General features: G+C 37.3%; 1 protein-coding gene across 1 annotated transcript in view; it reads right to left on the reverse strand.

Annotated features, from left to right (window-relative positions):
• Positions 1-19,526, reverse strand: part of GRM3 (glutamate metabotropic receptor 3) — a 222,591-nt gene extending 203,065 nt beyond the window's left edge. Inside the window, exon 1 of the mRNA XM_053609323.1 lies at positions 18,406-19,526. The gene's annotated coding sequence lies outside the window, so the exon portion shown is untranslated. The remainder of the gene's footprint in view (positions 1-18,405) is intronic.
• Positions 19,527-22,862: the final 3,336 nt, after the last annotated feature.

A 22,862-nucleotide genomic window follows, 5' to 3' on the forward strand; every position in this document is an offset into this window, starting at 1 on the left:
CTTATAGGTATTGGTCCCTGTTTAATGCAAAACTACACAAACCAGCAGTAGTCACTGTTTCTACTTACTCAAATCCAATTTTCTACAGTTTTTTTTTTTTAACTCGCAACTCCACTATAACAATGGCTTTCAAAGTGCCAAACTCCTGGGTGCCACTAATTTTTGGAATCAAGATTCTAAAGATGTTGATCTCATCGATGTTTCTCACTTCACTTGCCCTGCCAGCATCCTTACAGTTAACCACTCCTTTCTTCTGGGAAAACTTCTTCTCTCACTCTCTCTCTTTTTTGTTTTTTTTGCAGTTTTTGGCCGGGGCTGGGTTTGAACCCACCACCTCCAGCATATGGGGCCGGCGCCCTACTCTTTTGAGCCACAGGTGCTGTCCTTCTCTTTGTTTTCATGATACCACTTTCTCCTGTCTTGCTTCTTACCTCATTGACTCCTGTTTACCATTTCTTTAGATTATACCTTCCTGATGTGACTATAAATAGCAATGCTCCAGTGTGGAACCCGAGAGTCTCTATTTTTCCATATTTACATTTATACCCCAAGTGAACTTATGGATAAAATGATTTCTGCTATTAGTAACAAATACATTATAAATACATTTTGAATTTCTAGTTAAGGGTCATTGAGCATTTGCAAAGAAAGTACTGTTTCATTTTCATCAATGGCATTAAGATAAATTCCTAAATACTGGACTCAAATTTGAGGCATTTAAAAAATTTAATGTGCTGCTGCTTTAACTCATCAGGGCAAAATTTCAAAATAAATGAGAAACTACAGCAAAAAATCTGAGTGGATAAGTTTACTTTAGAAACAAATGCTAGGTTTGCTGGCTCCCATGGGTATTGAAGATTAGTTATACTGATGCTAAAGTATAAAGGCAAAGGTACATAAAAAATAATTTAGTATTAGAATGTGTCTGGGAAAAGGTCACTGAGGAAGATTGTGTTTCATACGACGTTCATAGCTTCAAAAATTCATCTTTAATATAAAAGTTAATCACTCAGAAGGCAGATTCCAGCAAAATATCATAAAACTATTTGGATACATACGAAAAAAAATTTTTTATACGAAAAATTTTGAACAAATGACTGACATAACAAGACTCTTATAATAAATACATAGACCTTAGATATACCTAAAACCAAATATTAAAATAAAATTTTTATCATTAAAATGTATTAATTTCCTCTTACTACTAGAAAGGCAAACAATACAGAAGGATATTAAAACTTTATCACTGAACTATGGAAATATGTCCCATAAGTAAGTCAGTGTAAGCAGCTCATTGGAATTCAACAATTATTTACTGAAGGTTCATTGTGTTGAGGTCTTTATTCCTCCATTTCTTTTTCATTACTTTATTTAGTCACTGGACAATTATTTATTATTTTTAAGGCATTATTACAGGCTCTGATGATGAGAAATGACCAGGACATTGCTTTCCCTGCAAGAAATGTAGAGATTAATTAATACCACACATTAATAAATAATGAAAATATCAAAAGATAGGCTGAGGCAAGAGAATCGCATAAGCCCAAGAGTTAGAGGTTGCTGTGAGCCATGTGATGCCACGGCACTCTACCTGAGGGCGGTACAGTGAGACTCTGTCTCTACAAAAAAAAAAAAAAAAAAGAAAATATCAAAAGATAATCTGTGATTCTTATAATGAGGTGTTTTCAAAGCATATAATCTTGGTTTTTATTATTATTATCATTATTTTTATTTTTATTTTTTTGTAGAGACAGAGTCTCACAGTACCACCCTTGGGTAGAGTACCATGAGGTCACACAGCTCACAGCAACCTCCAACTTCTGGGCTTATGAAATTCTCTTGCCTCAGCCTCCGGAGCAGCTGGGACTACAGGCACCCGCCACAACGCCCAGCTATTTTTTTGTTTGGCTGGGGCTGGGTTTGAACCCGTCACCCTCGGCATATGGAGCCGGCGCCCTACTCACTGAGCCACAGGCGCCACCCATAATCTTGGTTTTTAAAAATATATGAAATAGAAGAATTTGTCTTTCCATTTGTAGCAAAACAAAAAGCATTTAAAAGTAAATTTGGTTAAGATACCTGCAATGCTTTTTGGAATATATAGTTTATGAGATAAGTAGTTAGTGTGTTTGCAACTAATACACTTCCTCAACTCTGATACCATTCATTGTAAGATTCACCATGAATATGTCTAGCTTTTTGGGAAAAAATACATTATTACATAAAGTGTGTGAATGAATTGAATTACATCTCAATTATAGAAACATTGAACTGTGAAAGGAAAGTGCCTATTATGCTTTATGGAGGAATTATACTATTAAATCAATTTACTAGCTAATGGTGGTTTCTAGCCTTCTTTGACTTATTGATTGGTTTCATGATTTTTGATAAGTCATTGAAAAAACACATCTTGCAATTAATTTCAGAACAACATTGGCAGCAAAAATGCTTTTTATTCTGTAAAAATGGAATTGGTCCTATCTACATTTACTACTGCTATTTGATTCAAAGTATTTTTTTTTCTTTTTGCAGTTTTTTTTGGCCAGGGCTGGGTTTGAACCCACCACCTCCAGCATATGAGGCTGGTGCCCTACTCCTTTGAGCCACGGGTGCTGCCTGATTCAAAGTATTTTTACTTTTTAAAATTCTTTAAGGATATTCTGCTTCCGTGATTACACAATTTTTTTTCTAACTTCAGAAACTAAACATTAGAAAATATGGTTCTAAGCCCACATCCCATTAAATACCTTGTGAATTTTTAAAAATTGCGAGCACATGATCATTAGTAAGTTAAATATGACACAAAGCTTGTTTTCCATAACTATGTAACAGAGTCAGTGGTCACTTGAGGTCAAGTCTATAGATGCTCAGTACCTATCACTGGGTCCAGCACATATAGGAAGTGCTTAGTAAAAGTTTCTGGGAAGAATAGATGGATGTATCAAAATATACTAGGTTAAAGTAAAGGAAGGCATTTTTACATGTATTAAGATATTGAGCACTCAATCCCCCAGAGCGTTCCCTAAGGAGTCACCATTGTTTCTTACATTGCATCAAGTTTTTCTTTTTCAAAGCACTAAGCAAATCTACTTCCAGCAAATCAAATCAAAACGAATACAAACAAACAAAAAGTCCTGGGGAAAATGTACTTTGGGGGTGACTCTTGGGCCTCTTTCCATGGTTTCAAGGAAGCCAAGGAGGCCTGTTCTCCTGTGGACTTCGTGACTCATTTCTGTCTGCAATATTAGATGAAGGATGATGATACCCTTACACTTTTTTTTTCTAATCTTAAAATGTAGAGTTTTGGAATTATAAATATCTTGGAGGGCAGGGACTATTTTGTGTTTATAGATTTTGGTGTTTTGCTTTCTATTCTGTACTTGGTGCCTAGTATAGTAACAGACCTGAGGTATGTGCTCAATTAGTACTTGTATACAAAATGGCTTGAGTAAATGCTGGAGACTATAGAATTAGCATAACAGAGTCAATATTTACTAGCTAATTACAATATACAATTTGAGTAAGTCAGAATTCTAAGGCTTTTGTTTTTTACTATGAAAATTAACATTTAGCAGTGTTGCAATTTATCTGCAAGTGCTTTAACCTCCTCTTTGCTAGGCTTGCATGGCCTTGTTGATATTCAAAATATAGCAGATATAATTCTTACCAAGTGCTTTTATCCTCAAAGCAACTAATGAAGCCCTATAACCCACAAGCCTTATACATCGTTACTGATGAGCAAATTGGGATTTTATAGTCAGTCTTTCTGATGTCACCAGGGATCTTTATCTGGAACTATTTAAAACCAAATTATCAAAATGAAGATTTTCAACCCTTCTATTTTCTTTTTTACTTTTGCTGATGGATTATTTTGTTCACCTTTTCCTCTTTGTTTTGGGAATTAGGGTTTTCCAGTGAGCCCAAGTGGTGTTATGAACTATCTCTAGATATTGAGTTTACGTTACAAATGAGCAAAAACTCCCAGCCTGTTGGAGATCTTCTCCTAGGATACAAGGAAAAGCAAAGTTCGACTAAATTGCACAATTAATTCATGATCACTTCTGAATAGAGAGAAAAAGTTGCTTTAAGCTGTTCTGTTCTTCTCCCAGGGATTTAAGGTCAGTTTCAAGAAGCAAAATTACTATTCTTTCAAGTTTTCTCTCCTGATTTGTATTCTTGCAATTATCTCCCCAGGACCTCTCCCTTTTTAACGTTGTAAACTTAGTTTAATAAATCAATCTAAAGATTAGCTACCTGGAAATATACTATTCTGATAGCTAGATGGGCAGGGGAAGGAAGAGAACAGGACAGTTTCCTGACCAATGGCTTCATCAATGTATCAGTTATTTTTGTTTCACACAAAAGAATCTGAAACCATCTTTTTTTCTTCCAGAAAATAAGAGAAGCATTTTTTTCCTTTTTGCTTTAAATTCTCTCCCTCTCTTTTTCTTTTATATAAAGATGAAAAACATTGCCTTTGAGCCATGTACAAATTCTAGAGATCAAAAGAACAAATGGTTTATAAAGAAATAAGATCTTGAAATATGATTACTTTTTGCAGTAGCTGGTTCTCAAGCTATTGAAATTAAATGATTTTGTGTTAAAATAGGAAACATAAGCAGTTAAATATATTCTGCTCAATACCTGATCCAATATTTGGCTATAGAACTGATTTTTGTTTCTAGAAAAAGACCTTAGAATGTCACTAGATTTTGAGTTGTATTTCATCTCCAAATCAAGGAACATACAATAGTTATTTGAAATGGGTTTTTTTTTTGGCATATTATGTATTCTAGTTTTTAGATTCTTTCCCAAGAAAAGTGGTAAAGTCAGCTAGTCGTGTCATGAGCTCTGGGACCAAACGTCAGGTTTAAATCCTAGCAGTACTTTGCATGGAAATCTCACTTTCCTCTTCTGCAAAATGGGGACAATAGTACCAACTTTATAGGGCTATTAAGAGTTAAACGAGCCAATATGAGTAAAGTGAATAGGACAAAGCCTGGCACATAGTAAGCACGGAATAAAAGTTACTATTTACAATATCCTCGCTCATCTGAAAAGATAGTGAATATGTGTGTGAACCATATTTATTTATTTTGGGAAGTATTGTAACAAAGTTTGAATTAATGGAAAACCCCAGGGTGTAATTTACTGGCACTGGGGGGAATTAGTACTAACAAACAGAATGTATGAGTCCTCTCCTAGGAAGAGGTCTACAATGTGCTTTTAATTAATGAGAATTCCGCAAGGAAGAAACTGCTTTGAAATCTACTTTCTTGGGATGTTTTCTCAACTCTCAATTTTTATGATTATTTTTCTTTATTTCCTGTGACTCATATCTCACTTCTTAAGGTAAATTAAACAGGTGAAATGTTTATAGAATGAGACCAGGTTGAGGAATAAGGAAAAATATTTCTACTAATAACTCTGCTATTTGAATAGCAATTAACAATTACATTTATGAATAGGACCCAATTGTTTATTTGTTTTTTGAGCGTAACATGGTACCAGAGTCAGAAGTCTGTCTTTTTTATTGACAAAGTTTACTTACAGAAATGATATGGCTAAAAGGGATCTTAAAAATCAATACCCCAATTTAAAAGATGAGCCCCACAGTGACTTAATTAACTACCACTCCATTTATTCAACAAATATGTATTTATCGATCTACTATGTAGTACTTGTTCTGTTGAGTCATTGAGATACAGGCATGGCATGATTTTTGTCTTTTTAGCACTTAGAGACTACAATGGGAAGTTAGAAAATCATACTGAAATGTGACGAAGAGAAGTACAGAGAGTGTAAAGAGTACGTGGCAGGAAGAACTAACCTACTAAAGGAGCTTAGTTAAACTGAGCCCCGAAGAAGGGGTTGGAGGGGGCCAGTGCAGTGGGAAGCTGGGGCGTGAGAGGGGAAGGTGTTTGAATGAAATGGAACAAGAAGTGTGGGATGGGACTAAAGCTGCATACGTACATAGGTCACCGGGGGCCAGGTGGACTGTCTTTCAATGATCCCAAGAGCAATAAAAAAATTATGGCGAGTTTTAAGCAGAGATTAACATAATTGTATTTTTTAAAGATAATTTTGGCAATATCCAGGTGAATGAACTTAGAAGGGTAAGACAAAGGTCCACAAGGCCAGTAGGTGGCTCTTACACAGCCCTGGAGAGAGATAATGTTGGCTTAACCTGCTGTCAGTGGAGAATGTAATCGAATCATAAGCACATCGAAAATACTGATTTCATCTCTAAGTGTTGTTTTAGAAGAGTTAGTATTTTTACTGTTACATTTTCCTGTGACCCAAATTCCTAAAAATGGTCTTAAAAAACCCTCCCCCCTTTCCTTTATTAAACAAGGGATTTGGTACAGCAGGCTCTTTTTTTCTTGTAGAAGAAGGAAAATGATTAGCTTAATTGTTTTGGCCGGTGTTTTCTACCCAGCAGCTAATTCCTACCTACTAGGCACTATTCATCTCATGTCTGTTACATTCATTCCATGTTTTCTATTCCCATTGCCACTGCCCTAGTTTAGACCATCATTACCTCTCACCTGGACTGTTGCCACAACCTGCCAACTCATCGCTACCTCCTCATCGCCCTGCCTCCCAAACCTTTATTTCCTACTATTTATCTTCACATTGTGCTTTCAGATTCCCCTGCTCAAAAGCCTTCAGAGGTTTCCTTCTGCCTATAGGAGAAATGTTAGCATTATACCGTCTGCTCCTTTGCCCTACCCTGACCTGTATACAACCTATCATTAAATTAAGCCAGATTATACTCTATTCCCCAAATAAATTCCACGCACTATCTTCTTCGCATAGGTCTAGAATGGCATTATCTACTTCTTGAAATCTTAACAATTTTTGCAGGGTCCAGGACAGAAGTAAAATTTTCATGATACTTTCTATAGTTACACCAAACAGAAATATTATTAGCCACTTAACGGTCTCACAGCTAAGCTTCTGGATCTTCCTATTATTGTAGTTACATATGACCATATTTCTTCTCTCCTATAAACAAGTTCTTAGGATAGGAACAGTGCATTAGTTTCTCCCCCCAGGACCTTGCCCAATGCCGTGAAAGTAGGAGATACTCATTAAGGATTTATTTCATCAAATTGATATCTCTTTTTAATGGCAAACTTTTAAATTTTTATATGGATTTATTCTGTTTGAGACTCAAAATGCCTTCAGAAAAATTCTGCCATTTATGTATTTAAGAATATAACAATAATTCTTATTTTTAAATGTGACATATGAAGGGGAGAAATTAACATTAATATTTATTTCATGTTTCCTGATTCATTAAAAATGTGTTAAATACTGTTATTTGCATTATTATGGACTTGAAGAAAAAGGGCAGACAAGATCTTTGTTCCTTTGGAGCTAATTTTAATTAGGGAAATAGTAAAATGTTTTATCCACATCTTAAATTATTTTATAGGCACTGATTTCTATAAATCTTTATAGGTAGCCCCTTATGAAAACATTTTCCTTGATTATAAAAAACTCACGTGTACATATATATATATATATATATATATAAAATTTAGACTGTATTACTATGCCCACACATTCAACCTGCAGCTATTAGTATATCAGTACCTAGGCACTTTGCTAAACCCTGGCATTTACAGCCAAGTACAAAACAACAGATATCTAAGCAAGTGAATGTACTTTACTTTCACCATGTCCTCTGGTCCAAGTATGTTCAGAAGGAAGAGATTATCTTGAAGTGCTAATTGCAGCAAAGACCACAGTGTGGCAAAATGGACTGGATGCTTTGGCAGTGGAGCAGTGAAGGAAAGATATTGCTGTGTTGACCCACGAAAGGCTTGGAGAGGCAATGGGAACCTAAAAGTGAGGTTGTGTGGCGTGGACTGCTGAAAGAGTAAGAACTGGGGAGGTGTAGTCAGACAAAAGAAAATCATGCCAAGGAAACTGAGGCGAAACACTCTCAGCAATGGAGAGAGAAATCTGAAAACACACACACACACACACACACACACACATGAGAGAGAGAGACTTAAAAAGAGTTAGCCTTAACAATCTGGGTATCCATAGAGTATGAAGCTTTTCAGGGGAGAGCTTCTTTTCCCCATAACTATCCTGCCAATGCCTCCCTTCCATCCCTTGTTTTGGAGGAGTTAGAACTTGGGTTAGTACGAGTGACACAGAAGGGTGAAAGGAGCATTCAAGCTGTCTTTATCAGCTTCTGACCTGAAATAGGATCCTGCTAGGAAGGGATAAAGGATTCAACTTGAGTATTCAAAGTTTCAATTATTATATTGGTTTAGCCAACTAAGTTTTGAATGGATACTATTTATAAGCGAAGGTTTACTGTTTTATTACACAGTAAATACATTCTAAAGGGGCAGTGGAAGATGAAAATACAATCAATTTATGATTTTATTTCACAAAGTAATCTTTCTTTTTACTTATTACGCATGCCAAAACAATATTTCACTATTCAGGCTTACATACAGTAAGAACGGCATGGATGCTTTGGATAAAAATTGCTTTGGTAAGACAGATGGAAACATCATTAATATGGACTTAGATGAAGTAGAACTTTGAAGTTGGTATTAAATATTGGTTTGTAGAAAGGAGGAAGAAAAACCTTTCTAAATGAAGTTACGACTACAAAATGCTCAAGTTCTATGCTGGGTTCAAACAGAAAGGTCTTCACAAAGCCAATATTCATATTGAGGAAGACCTCGTGGAAAGATACTTCAGGGGCTCAACTCTAAAAGGCCTTGATGGCCAAGCTAGGAAGTTCTTTTTAAGTAATGAGTTTTCATTTAATGTTTTTAAAACCTGGTAATAAAATGGAATGGAAAAGTCAGTTATTCATCATGGTTAATTTGGTAGTTAATATTGCCTTTTCTAGCTTCTCCCACGGTTTTTAAATTGATCATTATGTTTTTTATAGCATCTTAGTTCTCTTGTTTACAGTCTGTCTCTCACAATTTAGGGTAAGCTAAATGAGAAAAAAAACACTTGAAATTTTGAAATTTTTGCTCTTTGCTATGATATCTCTAGAGTAGTGACTGAACAGATAGTAGGTACTCATTAAATATCTGGTAAATAAGTAATTGAATGAAGAGGGAGAAACTGTTAAAGAAAATTGAGAGAAGAGTTATGATAACTTGGGCTAAGGTTTTGAAAGTAGTAGGAGAGAAAAGTTACCATAATATTTAAGTTTTGAAGAAGGAATCAACAGATGACCAAATGGAAGAAAAATGTCATGGCAAATTCCAAGATTTTCAACTATTTTGAACTATTTTATGGGGAAATAAAGATGGTCCTCCTGGAATTCAGAAGTTAGAAGGAAGGTGCTAGGTTGAGAAGGGAATGGGGCTGGAGCTTTGCATGTATAGAGCCTGCTGTGTCTGTGGGAGGGTCCTATAGGAGTGCTATCACTGGGTAGATCTGAGAAGCCAGGTTCTATCAGACATACAATGTAACTTTCACTAATTTAATGTTTTTGTGTTTGAGATAGCTGAGTTTTAAAAACTCAGACTTTTTAAATATTTGGGAGAGTGTGCATGTCATCTGGTTTTCATCGCTTTTCTCTTCATGAAGTCAGTTATGAAGTGGAATTCAAGTGAATGCAGAGAGGTAGCAGAGACCCCCAGGAAGGAAGGCTGGTGGCCCAGTCTGAACCCCCTATGTCCTGCTGCCAGTCCCTCATTTCCTCTGCAGCAACTTTCCCATGTGGCTGTGAACACTGCTTAGGAAACTATCACTGGCAGTGTTTGTGAGGGTTGCCAGCTTTTAGCTAGGCAACCATTCACTTGAGCGAAGTGGAAGCTGAGTGAAGAAAGGGTGAGTTGCCAAATGAAATTTTCTCCTCCCTCCCCAATCTGCAGATCTGGAGGGCAGTAAGGAGAATTGTGACAAAACAATGTCTTCCCACATCTCATAGCCCACAAGGACATAGCTATAAAGGCAATTTAAGTTTTAAGTGTGCAGTTATCCAAATTGAGAGGAGTTTCTATTCTTAGAAGTAGAAATAATCTTTTCATTAACGATACCCTTCAAACACCAGTAACTTCTCTTTCTAATACAATGAATATCAAAATAATAAAATAGAGGATAAAAGATAAAAAGTGAGAAGGTTTCCCAATCAGAATATCCAAAAAAATATGTATTACATGTGTTTGTATATCTTATGCAAACTTACTATAGGTAAATAAAGACAATGTGAGATTTCTGGAATATTAATCTATTCCTTTGACTCATAGAAACTGTGCAATTAATGCTGAGGTTTGTAGAATGTATTTTACAATACTGGTTAATCGTTAGAATGGACTTGATGTGGAGAATCATTTAGTACAAAGCAATTCACTGTACATTGTACGACCATGATTTTATGTGTAATTGTTACCGACTGAATGTTTATGTGCTTCCAAAATTCTTGTGCTGAAGCCCTAACCCCCAATGCGATGGTATTTAGTAAGAGGGCCTTTGGAAGAGAATTTGGATTAGATGAGGTCATCAGAGTGAGGCCCTCGTCATGGGACTCGTGTTCTTATAAGAAGAGTAAGAGAGACAAAAGCTCCCTCTCTTTCTCCCTGTCCTGTAAAGAGACAGCACAAAAGCAGCTGGGAAGAACATGAGGATTGCAATCTGCTGGCGCCCAGCTCTTGGACTTCCACAGCTCCACAAGCATAGGATGTAAATGTTTGCTGCTGAAGCTATTCAATCTATGGTCTTTAGTTAGGGTAGACTATAGCAATGCTTCTCAAACCTCAAGAATAATCTGAAGTTTATTTAAAGTATGGATTTCTAAAGCCCAATATATATGGTATTTGTTTCAATTAGTCTGAAATTATATCCCAGTATTTTTCAATTTAAGTAAATTTCAAAGTGATTCTGATACAAGCTCTTCTGGGCAATAATTTGACAAACACTATTTACAGTGCAGGTACGCAGATAATCTTTTTTTTTTTTTTTTTGCTCAATATCTGGGGGAGTGGGATGGAAAGGGAGAGAAGTGTTCTGACTTTGTCCTTTAACTTTCTCACTCTTCTTTGTTTCAAACTTTCAGTTTTCTATAGGAGGAGAATACTTAAAGCTACCAGCTTCTTTCCTGTGTTATTACATCACATAGTAACAAACACAAATTTAGGATCTTAGAAGAAAAAAAATAGAGAGTGGGCACTGTATAACACCTTCATCTTTTTCCTACCAGTGCCTCATTTGTTAAATATTTTCTCCCAAATTACTGCATTATGAGCATTCAGAAAATCAGAGCCAAGAAAGTGCTTGTCTTAGCCAAAATTTTGAAGGAGGCAAAAATTCATAAATTAATTGTTCATTATGCCTACTACCCACCAAAGTGGGTAAAAGCTGGCTTTTCTGAAAAATGAGCCTATAACTTCAGAGTGTGGATCTAAAGACATATATTCTTTAGGATTTCTTGGATGAAACATTTTAGTTTAAAATTTGGAAAATCTAATGAACTAAGGAAGGCACTGGGAGATATTCTGGGGGAGATGGAGTCAGTGGGGATTTTGGCATGCCTCAAAACATTTTTCCAAAGGCAGGACTTGAACAAAATCTATGGAAGAGATGTTTCAGAAATCTAAGCCCTATATCATGGCTCTTTTTCAGTTCTGAAGTTAGATATGATCTGGTCATTAGGATATCTGATTCTACAGAAATCATTAGGATTAATGCATCAGCATGTAGAGGGGTTTCTGCTTTTTCAGGAAAAATAAGATGTTTCAAAATAGAAGCAGTTAATTATATTCTCCAGATCTCATTTTCTCCTTAAGGCAGATACAAATGCCAATTGTTTCTGACCTTGTGGTGTCATCTGTCAAATTGGCATGTATTTTGACATATTTTGTGAAAGCAATTTCCATTATGTTGTATTCACCAACACATGGTACTTTGAAACTGTTAAGCAAAATACAAAATATTACTAATAATCTATCTGCTATGTATTATTAACACCTCAAGAGAAACAGCCTCCCTCCACCAGATGGAGGGATAGATCTGTGATGTCTATTCATTTTCTTATGTCCATTACATGCTCCAGCACAAATCACAAATCAGAAAGACCCTCAAGTAAAGACTCATGTTTCAGCTTTTTAACTGCATGAAAAGGAGTATAAACTCATGCAGTCACGACAGCAGGTTTCCTTTTTGTGAGAAAGCACCCAGGTCAGACAATAATGAGCAAAATCTATAGAAGAGATGTTTCTATAGATTTTTTAGGGGTTTTCTCAAAGCAGCCCTATGGGTTGGGTCTTTGGAGTCAGTAGCAGGTCACTTTGCTTCTTCAATTCTGAATGTGTTTAAAATTTACAATCCCTAAGCCCCTGCAGGTTCATGCTGTGTATATTTTATGGATAAATGCTCCAACGTGTAAAGTACTGAGAGTTTCTTACATAAAACGAACCATTACTATATCAGTGGTCTAGAGAAATTTGAAAATTTTGCTAGTCTACAAGTTGGTCTACAATTTACCAACTTGTTTTCCTGGTGGGAAGTAGTTAGGTTGTAAGGGGAGAGAAACATCAGCATTTTAGCTTAACAAGCAAAAATTCCATTCATCTTCACGCTGGCTATTTGTTATATTCTTGCCACTGAATTTAGTTTTACACATTGAGATAGTCATTAAAATCAGGCTCCCAAGAAATGTGTTTCTCTCACGTTGTTAGACCTGGCATTTATTTTTCATCTTGTTAATAAATCAATGATCTTCATAGATTTTTCTATTTCTCAGTTTTTCCCACCTTAGTCCTAGTTAATTATACATAATATTTTACTTTATTCCTTCCACTGTGTTCAGGATTCCCTTTCACTGGTTATTCTTCTTTACCAAAGTAAGTCCCTGTACTTGTAGCTCAGAAAATATTTGTGGAACAAAATAAAGCCTGACAAAAAATGTATAAACTGGGAGGCAATATTGTGCACAGTAGTAAACAGAATAGGCCTTGGAGCAGAAAGCAAATTTTGAACTTCAGCTATTGCCTTATGAACTACTGGAACGTGGGCAAGTTATTTTATCTTGCTGTGCTGCCATTTCCTCTTCCGTAAAATGGGGATCGCAGTACCTATCTCATAAGGTTCTTGTGATATTAGGTCGGATAATCCAAGTAATGTTACACAGAGTTCTTAGCACAAGGCAATTAGTCAATAATTATCTTCTATTATTATGATATATCATTAGTTTTCTCACCTTACAGCATCCAGCATAGTGTCTCTGCAGGGCATCAAAAGACATATATTTAAAATTTTAAATATGATTAAATCTGTTACTGAAAGAACAGATTTTTTGATTCAATTGGTAATTCTGGCAATATCTTCTTTACTCTAAATTTCAGGTTTGACTTTGGCAGCACCTTCAACTTTATACCAGTTTTTAAAGCTTTGTGTGTGTTTTAACATTTTTCGTGTTCCCATTACATGCTCTAAATCTTATTTTAGTCACGACAGGTGTTTAATAAATATTTATTGACTCATTGTTTCTCTATTAGCTACTTTTTCTTTCTGGTGGTTGACTCTTTCTTAGGGGAGTCTCCTGAAATTTTATACTCTTAATACTTCCATGCTACATTGATAGACCATGATTTTTTCAAACTATATATCTAGAATTATGGTTTTAAAAATTTCTATCTGTTTCTAACTCAATTTACTCAAACACTTTGGTGTGTGTGTGTGTGTGGTGTGTGCACAGGAAAAATAGTGAAATAAATTCTGATAAGGCATTAAAGATGAGATCTACCCTGGGCTTTCCGTGGCGATACCCTCTCTCTTCTACATATGGTTTAATTTTCAAACATGGTGTTTTAGTCTATCCTTGTGCAAATTACATTTGAATGTTCTCCAACTCCATTTCTCTCCTTAAAGTGCAGTGTACAGTTTCCCAGTCGAAGGAAAGATTGCTCATTTGATGAGGACATATTTATTCTATATAGACACAGACTTCTTAGGATGCTTCTCTGTTCCAGGGAGAAGTCACAAGTTTATTAATGGCTTACTTTTTCTATACCAAGAAAATTGATTTCCCCTTTGTTTCTAAGGAAAATCATTTTGAGGGTACTCACCACTATGTGATGAATGGCACTATAAAAACACTTTGGGGCTTCAGCAAGGAGAATACTGGCTTAAAAATTATTTATTCCTTGCAGTCTAATTTTATTCCTTGAAAAATACATTCCCTTTTGTAGTGATGTCTCCTTCTTGTTTCCTTAACCTACTTCACACGAATACTTCTATATACCATCTAATGCTCAACAAGCAGTAAATAAGACAGAACTAAATTGTGCTGTTAGCTGCTGAATCACCTTACTCTTAGTCTTCTATTTTGTAGACTTGCCAAGTGTAACCTAGGAACTTATTTCCTGATTTATATCATTTACTCCTCTCCTGTCTAGCAGAACTTGTACTTCAGTGCCTGGGACTTGGAGAAACTATTGAGTGGGATGGTGAGTCTACCAAGATATTTGCTTAAGAATCTTAAAGAAGCCTACTCACGGATGTTTTGGAACCAGATTTTAAGTGAACAAAGTTAAAACCTGTTTTTCTCTTGTGGTTATTTCAGGCTTTTCTGTTTTTGAAGTCATCTTCACATATGGTACCTCCATATATATCTAAATCTATTCCACATAGCTATAATGCATGATTTCAGCTTACTTTTCATAATACAGCACTGTGACTAATTTGGTATTAATTCTACTGTGTTTTTCAGATTGTTCAGTAGGAAGGGGCTAGTGCCAGTTCTAACAGAATTACTCCAGTGTGTTAACATATACATCTAAACTATATACACTATTATATTCCTCGCACATTCTATTAATTATGGAAATCGCATCCATTTCAAAAGTGGAATTTACATGACAACAGCTTCTGGGGCTCAGTTGAGCATCAGACCAGCATGCCACAGAATTCCCTTGTAGTGTGGGTGTTGACAGGATTCTGCTGACAACAAATTTGCAATGAAAATGTCTCATAAATGTGCATCCACATGGAACATTACTTACAAGGGATCATCTCATTATTCATACAGGTCATTAATGTCAAAGAAAGGCAATTTCATCACTCTTGCACTAATAAGATAAATTATTAGGAACACATAGTCATATATACATACATACAGATGGCCTGAAAGATGTGTCTTAAGCATTTAGCAAAGATGTCTAGATAAAGAATTGTCACCTTTGTATTCTCTCCTATAACTGTGTAAAGCTTTTGTACTTTATAATTCCCACATAAATTTGGAGAGGGACTCTAAATCAGACAAGAGGATGGACTAGTCCAGAGGGGTTATAACAGGAAGTAAATAACAAGCTAAAACAGAATTGGGGGAAAATTAAGCTGAATATCACAACAAAGTTCTTAATAAGGAAAACCATTAGACTGTGAATAGTATTTCAAAGGCTCTGGAAGGATTCACGAGCCATTTAAAGTCAGACTGGACTGAAGTACTCCCAAATAGGCTATAAGGACCAAGATTACATTAGAAGGGGAAGGAAGGGGATGACCTAATAATTTCTACTGTCTCAGTGATTACCATGATTGTTCTCATTTTATGTGTTCAGACTTGGTACATAATCTATCATTTTATGCTACTTCTCGGGAGCAATTTCAACAAATTCATCTAATGCATTTAGTAGAATCTCAAAAGAGGTGAGAATGCACAATAAACTCAGTTTAAATTAGCGAAGTGAGAAGACTATGAGTAAATACTCCTTATTTGAGAGTTAACCCTAGAGAAAACAAGTCTCACTCTGGAAATCCATCCACATTCCAGTGTACATAAATGCATTCTGCCCTTTTAGTTTTCAATAGGGACTAGACATTAATTTTCATTTCTTCTGTTTAATGGAATCTTGGGATGATGCTGAATTCAGGAAAGCAAACTGAAACATTTTATCCATCAGGCTACATTTAAGCAGGAGGTTGCTATGACCCTAGAAAAGGATGATGCTTCATTTTGTGACTGATCCACTGATAGAGGAATGGACAAGAAAAATGGTTTAATTTGGGAAAAAAAGAGTTTGATATAAGAAAGAGGAAAACGTACCCAGGGAAGTTGTAAAATGTTATTGCTATGAGTATTTCAAAATAAGACCGTCTTCAATTTTGTGTCATTCCAGCTGGTCATCTATCATACAGTACAGAAATGAAACAGGTGACCTTCACACAATGATTTCAATTCTTTCATTCATTACAAATACTAATTTCAATTTAAATAATAATGAAGATCAATCAATTTTATGCTATCTCTGTGTTAGTTCAACTTTACCAGTTTTAATTATAGCAACATAAAATTAGGGTTGAGCTCATCATTTTGATATTTGGTTAATTGTGGGGTAACACTTCTTTTCATATGTACAACACAACTTTTTAAAAAGTGCATCATGCACAAATGAGTGGGTTGTAGAACATATTTTTATTATTTATAATATTATCTACTCATGTAATTTTCCACACCTTTTTTATTGATCGTATATTTCCAAAGTATAAAGAATGCCATACAATTTAAGAGAAAGTGCCCCTATCCTCCAAGGCCCACAGTTTAACCTACTTGAGTTGCTATAATTTCTATGATTTAGTTTCCACATTTCATTGGTAAGAGTTTAGCTCATAGAACTAGAGTTTTATACCTAGATTTTTTTTTTTTTTTTGCAATGATGAGGGGTAGGTTTACCAATGCTAAAAGGTATTGTTACCATATCCCTCTTTCTAGCCCAAAGAATGTAGATATTCTGGAATTTTTAGTGTTGTATTTGTGAAAGTGTAAGTTTCAAGACTTCCTGTCCTCATTTTCCATCCCAAGTACCTGTGTTACTCTAATCATAAATCAAGATAACTTTATAGCATGTTTACTCAAAATATTTGACACTCCTTGCTGGGCAATCAAAACCCAAAAGGATGGCCAGGTAAACATCTATGGGTGTGGGAAATCTTTGTAAAAAAAAACACTACTATTATGAAATGGAAACATTACAATATTTTCTGACACACAGTAGCTTCCAAGTGTATTCAAATTCTATTGGGCTATTTTTAGAAAAAAGGCATGTAGCAATATAAACATAGCTAAAAATTAGAGCATCTCAAACATCTTACAGTTCTTTGGTAGGAACTGTAATCCATATGAGTTTAGCATAATGATAATCTACATTAAATATATTTATGCAAACAGTTGAAATTCAAGTAGTAGCATTAAAATGTGGAACAGATAAACCAAAGCATTTTTTTAGTCATAGGTAAATGAATACTGTTTCTCTTCAAATAGAGGCTTTTTTCCCGAAGAAACATATCTCTACTCTAAAAGCCAGAAACACAAAGAAATTCAAGCAAAGAATCTCAAAGTAATGAACTATTGTTAAGGTCCTTAAATTATACTCACCTCAACACACATGAACCTAAGCTTAGAATATTCCAATATGTAACTATCTCTAAATAGACCCCAAACATGTCTGTTACTATTTAAATATCAGTAGAAATTTTAGAAGCAAAATATTTGAATACTTAACCACAGATCTTTAGAAATGTACAGTTTTATTTGTTTCCAAAATTCATAATCTGTAAAATACTTAAAAATCAGGAGCATGCCCCATTAATATATTTATCCATCAGTATTCTATTTTGGAGAATCTTCCATGTTTGTGAATCCAAGGAAAAATTAAAAGGAAATTTCCATAAAATCCTTAAGAAACAAGTTTATTGGATATATTACCTAGTCTATTTTTGGATCGCAAATCTCCCGCCCTCTCTGAGTTATCTCACTGTCAGATAAGAGAATGGAACAGGATCCATGAACAGATACGCTGCCAGCCTGGCTTTTCGATTTTTCGCTCAAGCCAAAAGAAGCGAAGGGCAGCGAATTAAGGCTCCTTTCCGAGCATGCTTGTGGGAGGGTGAACCTCTGGCCACCTCTGGCTACTGAGCTCTTCCCCGGGGCGTGGACCAGGTCCGCTGACCACTACCCACCTCTCCTGGCAACCTCCACACCCACATGGAACCGCCGATGTGTCAGCCAGTCATCGCCTGGTTTCCTGTGCACAAAGCCTTAGGAGTCCCCAGATAGAAACGAATCCTGAGTCCAGAGCAGAGCTGGAGGTGGTTGGCTGATGAGACTGGTCTCTCTTGGGGTCTGTGAGCGCTGGTTAGTCCCTCCACCTCTCTTGCCCTGGCCACAGATCTGTGCCCCGAAATCTACCTCCTTCCAGAGACACCAACGTGCGCGCACACACACACAAACTCCCGCTCATGCTCCTCCACATCGCCTCTGCCTCCCGTCCTTCCCACCCCCGGCGGAACTGGAGGGACCGGCCCCTGCTCTGCCTCAACTTTCCCGGCTGCGCCTGCCCCACGCGGCACCCAAGCTCCCGCGCCCTGGCTGGGCTCCCTCCAGAGGGACACGTCCTCTTCTGGGCCCCTTACCTCGCAACAACTCCTGGCAGGAACTGGAGCTGACCGTGGTGGCAGCAGAGGCAGTGAGCCTGCACCCGGGCTCTGGCTCATGGTTGGTCCTCCTCATCCGACACAAAAGAGGTAGCTTGCTGGCTTTGTCCTTTCCAAATCCAAGGGAGAAGTTATTTTGCCCTCGAAATGTCCAACTTGTGCGCCCAGCTTCCTGTCACAGTGCCCCCTGCCCCCGCCCCCTCCCGGCTGCGCGCTGGACCACTGCCCGGTGGCAGAGCATCCAGGCCTCCGAGTCAGTTGGGAGTGGGAGAAGGGAGGGGTGGAGGAGAGGAGAGGGAGGAGGTTGGGGAAAGGGGAACCCAGTGGTCTTCCGCGGAGGGGCGGGGAGCACTTCCCAGAGGAGTCCTCCTCCTCCTCCTTTCTACAGGCAAACCCACTTCCTAGGCGGGGAAGCAACTTTCCTTCACCTTGACCAGGCTGAAACCATCGCATCTAATTGGGACTCTCAGCAGAGGCATGGACCTTCTGGCATCCTCTTCTTCTCCTTCTTTCTCTTTTTCCCTCTTCCCCTCCCCCTTCCTCCCTTCTTTTATAGGGGTGTATCTGCAGAGTCTTCACCGAACCAGGGTACCTAGATGAGAAGATGATTGCACGGGAAGCCAGACGGGCTTTTCTGGCCGCCTGGCCGCTTAGCCTGGGTCTGTTTGAAATCCGTGGGCAGCGCATAGAAAGGTCGGAGAATTTCGGAGGAGTGGGGTGAAGGGGCGTGGGGCTGTAGGGAAGGAGGCGGCTGCTTTAACTTTAAAGCTCTGCTAGAGTTCTTGGCTTCGGGGTGGGCAGGGACTTATAGTCAGTCCTTGGAAGAACTCTGCTGTGGTCCCGGAGCAACGGGGTGACCGCGCGCTGGAGGAGACAGAGAGCGGGAGCTGGGAGGGAGCGAGCGAGCCAGCCTGGCCGGTGCGCAGCTCTGCCCTACACGCGGCACAACTGCACATTGCGAACCCCTGGAGAGGGTTTGTGCAGAACAGTCTCTGGGTCAGGTGGGAGGGAGACGCTCCTGTTTCTTAGCAACCTTCATCAATCTTCCACAGATAGCTCCCTCTGAAGGAATTCGATTGGGCAGTCCCCGGAGAGAAGCCACGCCCCTTCAGGAATGCTGGGCTGCTGCTTTTTTCGCATCCTCCCAAATTTCTTGGGTGGAATAAGATTAGAGGGGAGTGCTGAATTGTCTTTTTCCCCCTTTATCTTTCTGAGCTACCACACCAACCTTTTGCAGCTACCCCAGCTCATTAGTCCTTCTCCAGTCCTACTTGTGGTTAGTAGACACAATGAATGTTTTCTACAGAACCTCTTCTTTCTTCTTAAAATTAAATAAATAAATAAGAACCTTAAATCGGTGACGTAGGCACAAAAGAGAGAAAGGCATACGGAAATAGCTTTAATAGGCTGCGAGCTACAGATAAAATCCCAAAGCTAAAATTCCGGGCGTCTTTCTATGTGTAGAAACACATTGTGTTTAATTTCAAAATTGGAACTTCATTAATTTTTTCACCCTAATGTACTAACTTTGTATTAACCAAGGAGTGAGTTATATCAAGCCAGACACAATTAAACTCAATGCTTTAAATGCTACATTTATTCTTTAATATTTAATGTTAAATTGTTTAACAACGGCCCTTTTGTAACCTCGCCAGAACTTTTAAACTACAGGAATAATTGTACCACTGATTCTTTAGCGGGCTAGTGATATTTAAAAGACACATGTGCATGTATTTCATTGTGAACTCCAGTAAGCCCAGGCATTTGCATATACTAAAAAATGGAATGTTATTTAAAAAGTGAAATGCTAAAAATGCTAGACGTGCTCCTTCTAGCACCATTCTTTCTGAGATGTAATAGCACTCCCAAAATAAAAGCAAAAATTGCTCTTCCCCTATACTTCATTACTATTATCTAATATATATTATTGTTCTCCATAAACACATTAGGCCTTCAGAAGAAATTATTTTTAATAATATTTCCCCAATAGACAACCGAATATCAAAAAGTAATGGCATGGACAATGAGAAAAAATATAGATTTATACACTACAGGGCTTTAGAAACTAATGAAGCCATGTTGGCAGATTTTGGCCCCTTTCAGAATGTTTCAGAAGATATCATGCACTTCCAAGAACTTATCAGAATGAGTTGGGAATGAGAGAAGTAGAAGAGATCTGATGTTTTCATCTCATTAAACAAGAAAAGTAGCTGTGTTTGCATAAAGGAAAGTGCTGATGTACAGGCTGAAGTGCATCTCCATCTTGTACAGGCTGAATCTTACTGTTTACGCCTTGTGAGGCATAGAGGCTGTAACACTGAAGCAAATTATCAATCTGTTACCAGATCAGGCTTTATGGGACAATTCTTCCTCTCCCCTAGTCCTCCATACACACAAAGAAATGATGAATGAAAGTGCTCTTCAGCCTTGTGGAAGTTGATTACCTGAATTTGAATATTGAATTTCCATCACTTCCCAGCTGTGAGAATTTGGGCAAGTTTCTGACCTTCACTGTATCTATTCTGGCATTTGTTAAATGGGAATAATAATTGCTCACACTAATCATTTCAAGGATTAGTAAATGTGTGTAGGCAGCATATAAATATTAGTTACTATTACTGGTCTTTATTTTATAGCGAATTGATGATATTTTAATTGTCAAGCGAGCATATAGAATATTTAATTGAAAGCAATTAGTCTTAGATGTTATTTCTTTCTTTAAATTTAAATTCATCATGGCATGAGAATTTAACTTAGCCTTTAATTTTAATTTTTATTTGTTGGTGTATATGTCTGACTGTGTTTTCAAAAGCCTAAAGAGATCTGGCTAAATAATAACCTTTGACTAAATAACATGTCAATTAAGAAAGTGCATTCTTCCTCCACGCCCCCCCCTCAAAGTATTCAATCTGGGCTCCATTTCTAAATTCTAGTTTCTTTTTAAGTGACTGATATAGTATGTTTATTTATTTTTTTTTGTAGAGACAGAGTCTCACTGTACACCCTCAGGTAGAGTGCCGTGGCATCACACGGCTCATAGCAACCTCTAACTCCTGGGCTTAAGTGATTCTCTTGCCTCAGCCTCCTGAGCAGCTGGGACTACAGGCGCCCGCCACAACGCCCGGCTATTTTTTTGTTGCAGTTTGGCCAGGGCTGGGTTTGAACCCACCACCCTCCACCATATGGGGCCTGCGCCCTACTCACTGAGCCACAGGCACCACCCTTCATCAAAGATTTTTGAAGTGAAACGTGTTTGGGCATTTAGACCAGTCTTTCTAGTTTGTATTTTTTTTTTTATTAGTTTGCTTAAACTTCCTACTTTATCTATGATTGTTCGAATAATTAATCATGTTATTTCTTAGGATTCTTTACAATCCTTAGGATTCTTCTTAGGATTCTTTACACTGGTAAACGCTTTTAAAAAATGGCCCATATAGCATCCCAACATTCATCCAGAAATAGCATTGAGAGTTGCTGTATCATCACTATTGTTAATTACAAAGATTAATAAATGCCTTCCATATACCCAATCTGATCCATACTTTACTCTTACTAGCATTCCTTTTGGAGCAAATCTCTATTGGCTCAATGCAGAGATCAATTTTATTACTGGTTTCTACTACCTGTCAGGGATCTACAGTTATTTTGATCATATGGGGTAATCAGGAATCCAGAAGTATGAAATACTTCTCATTTATGGCTATTGTCTGATTCACAGTCCTCAATTTATTTCTCAATTGTTTGGTTTGGGCATTAAATTATATGGCTACCTGACCTTTACAATCCATCTGGCCACACTGCTTGCCTCAGCCTTCACTTGCTTCACCAGCCTGTGGCTGTTAATTTCCTCTGTATAACTCAGAATAGGACTGATCAAATCTAGAGACTTAATACTATGTCTTTGTAAATATATATGTATAAAATGTTAAAATTTATCTTTAATTTGCTTATAAGTATCCCTCATTTATTTTTAAGCTTCTTTCAAAATATGTTCCCTTTTGATCATCTATAAATTCTGATTTTAATTACTGCTACACAATAAAAGTATTCTAGTCATGGTTTTGACTGACATTCCAAGACAAATAGATGCCGACTAAGCCATATTCCAAAGTGAAAGTTGCCAGCCCCCTGTGTGGATCTGAGTGGGGTATCCTTAAATCATGTGGGATATAAAGGGGTTAAAGTCTAAGAAGTTGAGATAGTCAGGACGTTGGAGCACAGAGTTCTTGGTGTGCCTCTAGATATATAGGTCCAGGATGTGGGTTTGTGTCCTTCTCCAGACTTCAACTCCAATACAGGGTGCTGTAGCGACAGGGGAACCGTGGCTATGTTCCCCTAGATTTTGGGTGAGGTAGTGGATTGCTTTTTAATTCACAGCAGAGAAATATGAAGTGCTGATTCTAGATCTGTCTCTCAGAGGGCTAAAAGAAAAGAAG

This window comes from Nycticebus coucang, chromosome 11 (assembly GCF_027406575.1).
Source record: "Nycticebus coucang isolate mNycCou1 chromosome 11, mNycCou1.pri, whole genome shotgun sequence".
NCBI lineage: Eukaryota > Metazoa > Chordata > Mammalia > Primates > Lorisidae > Nycticebus > Nycticebus coucang.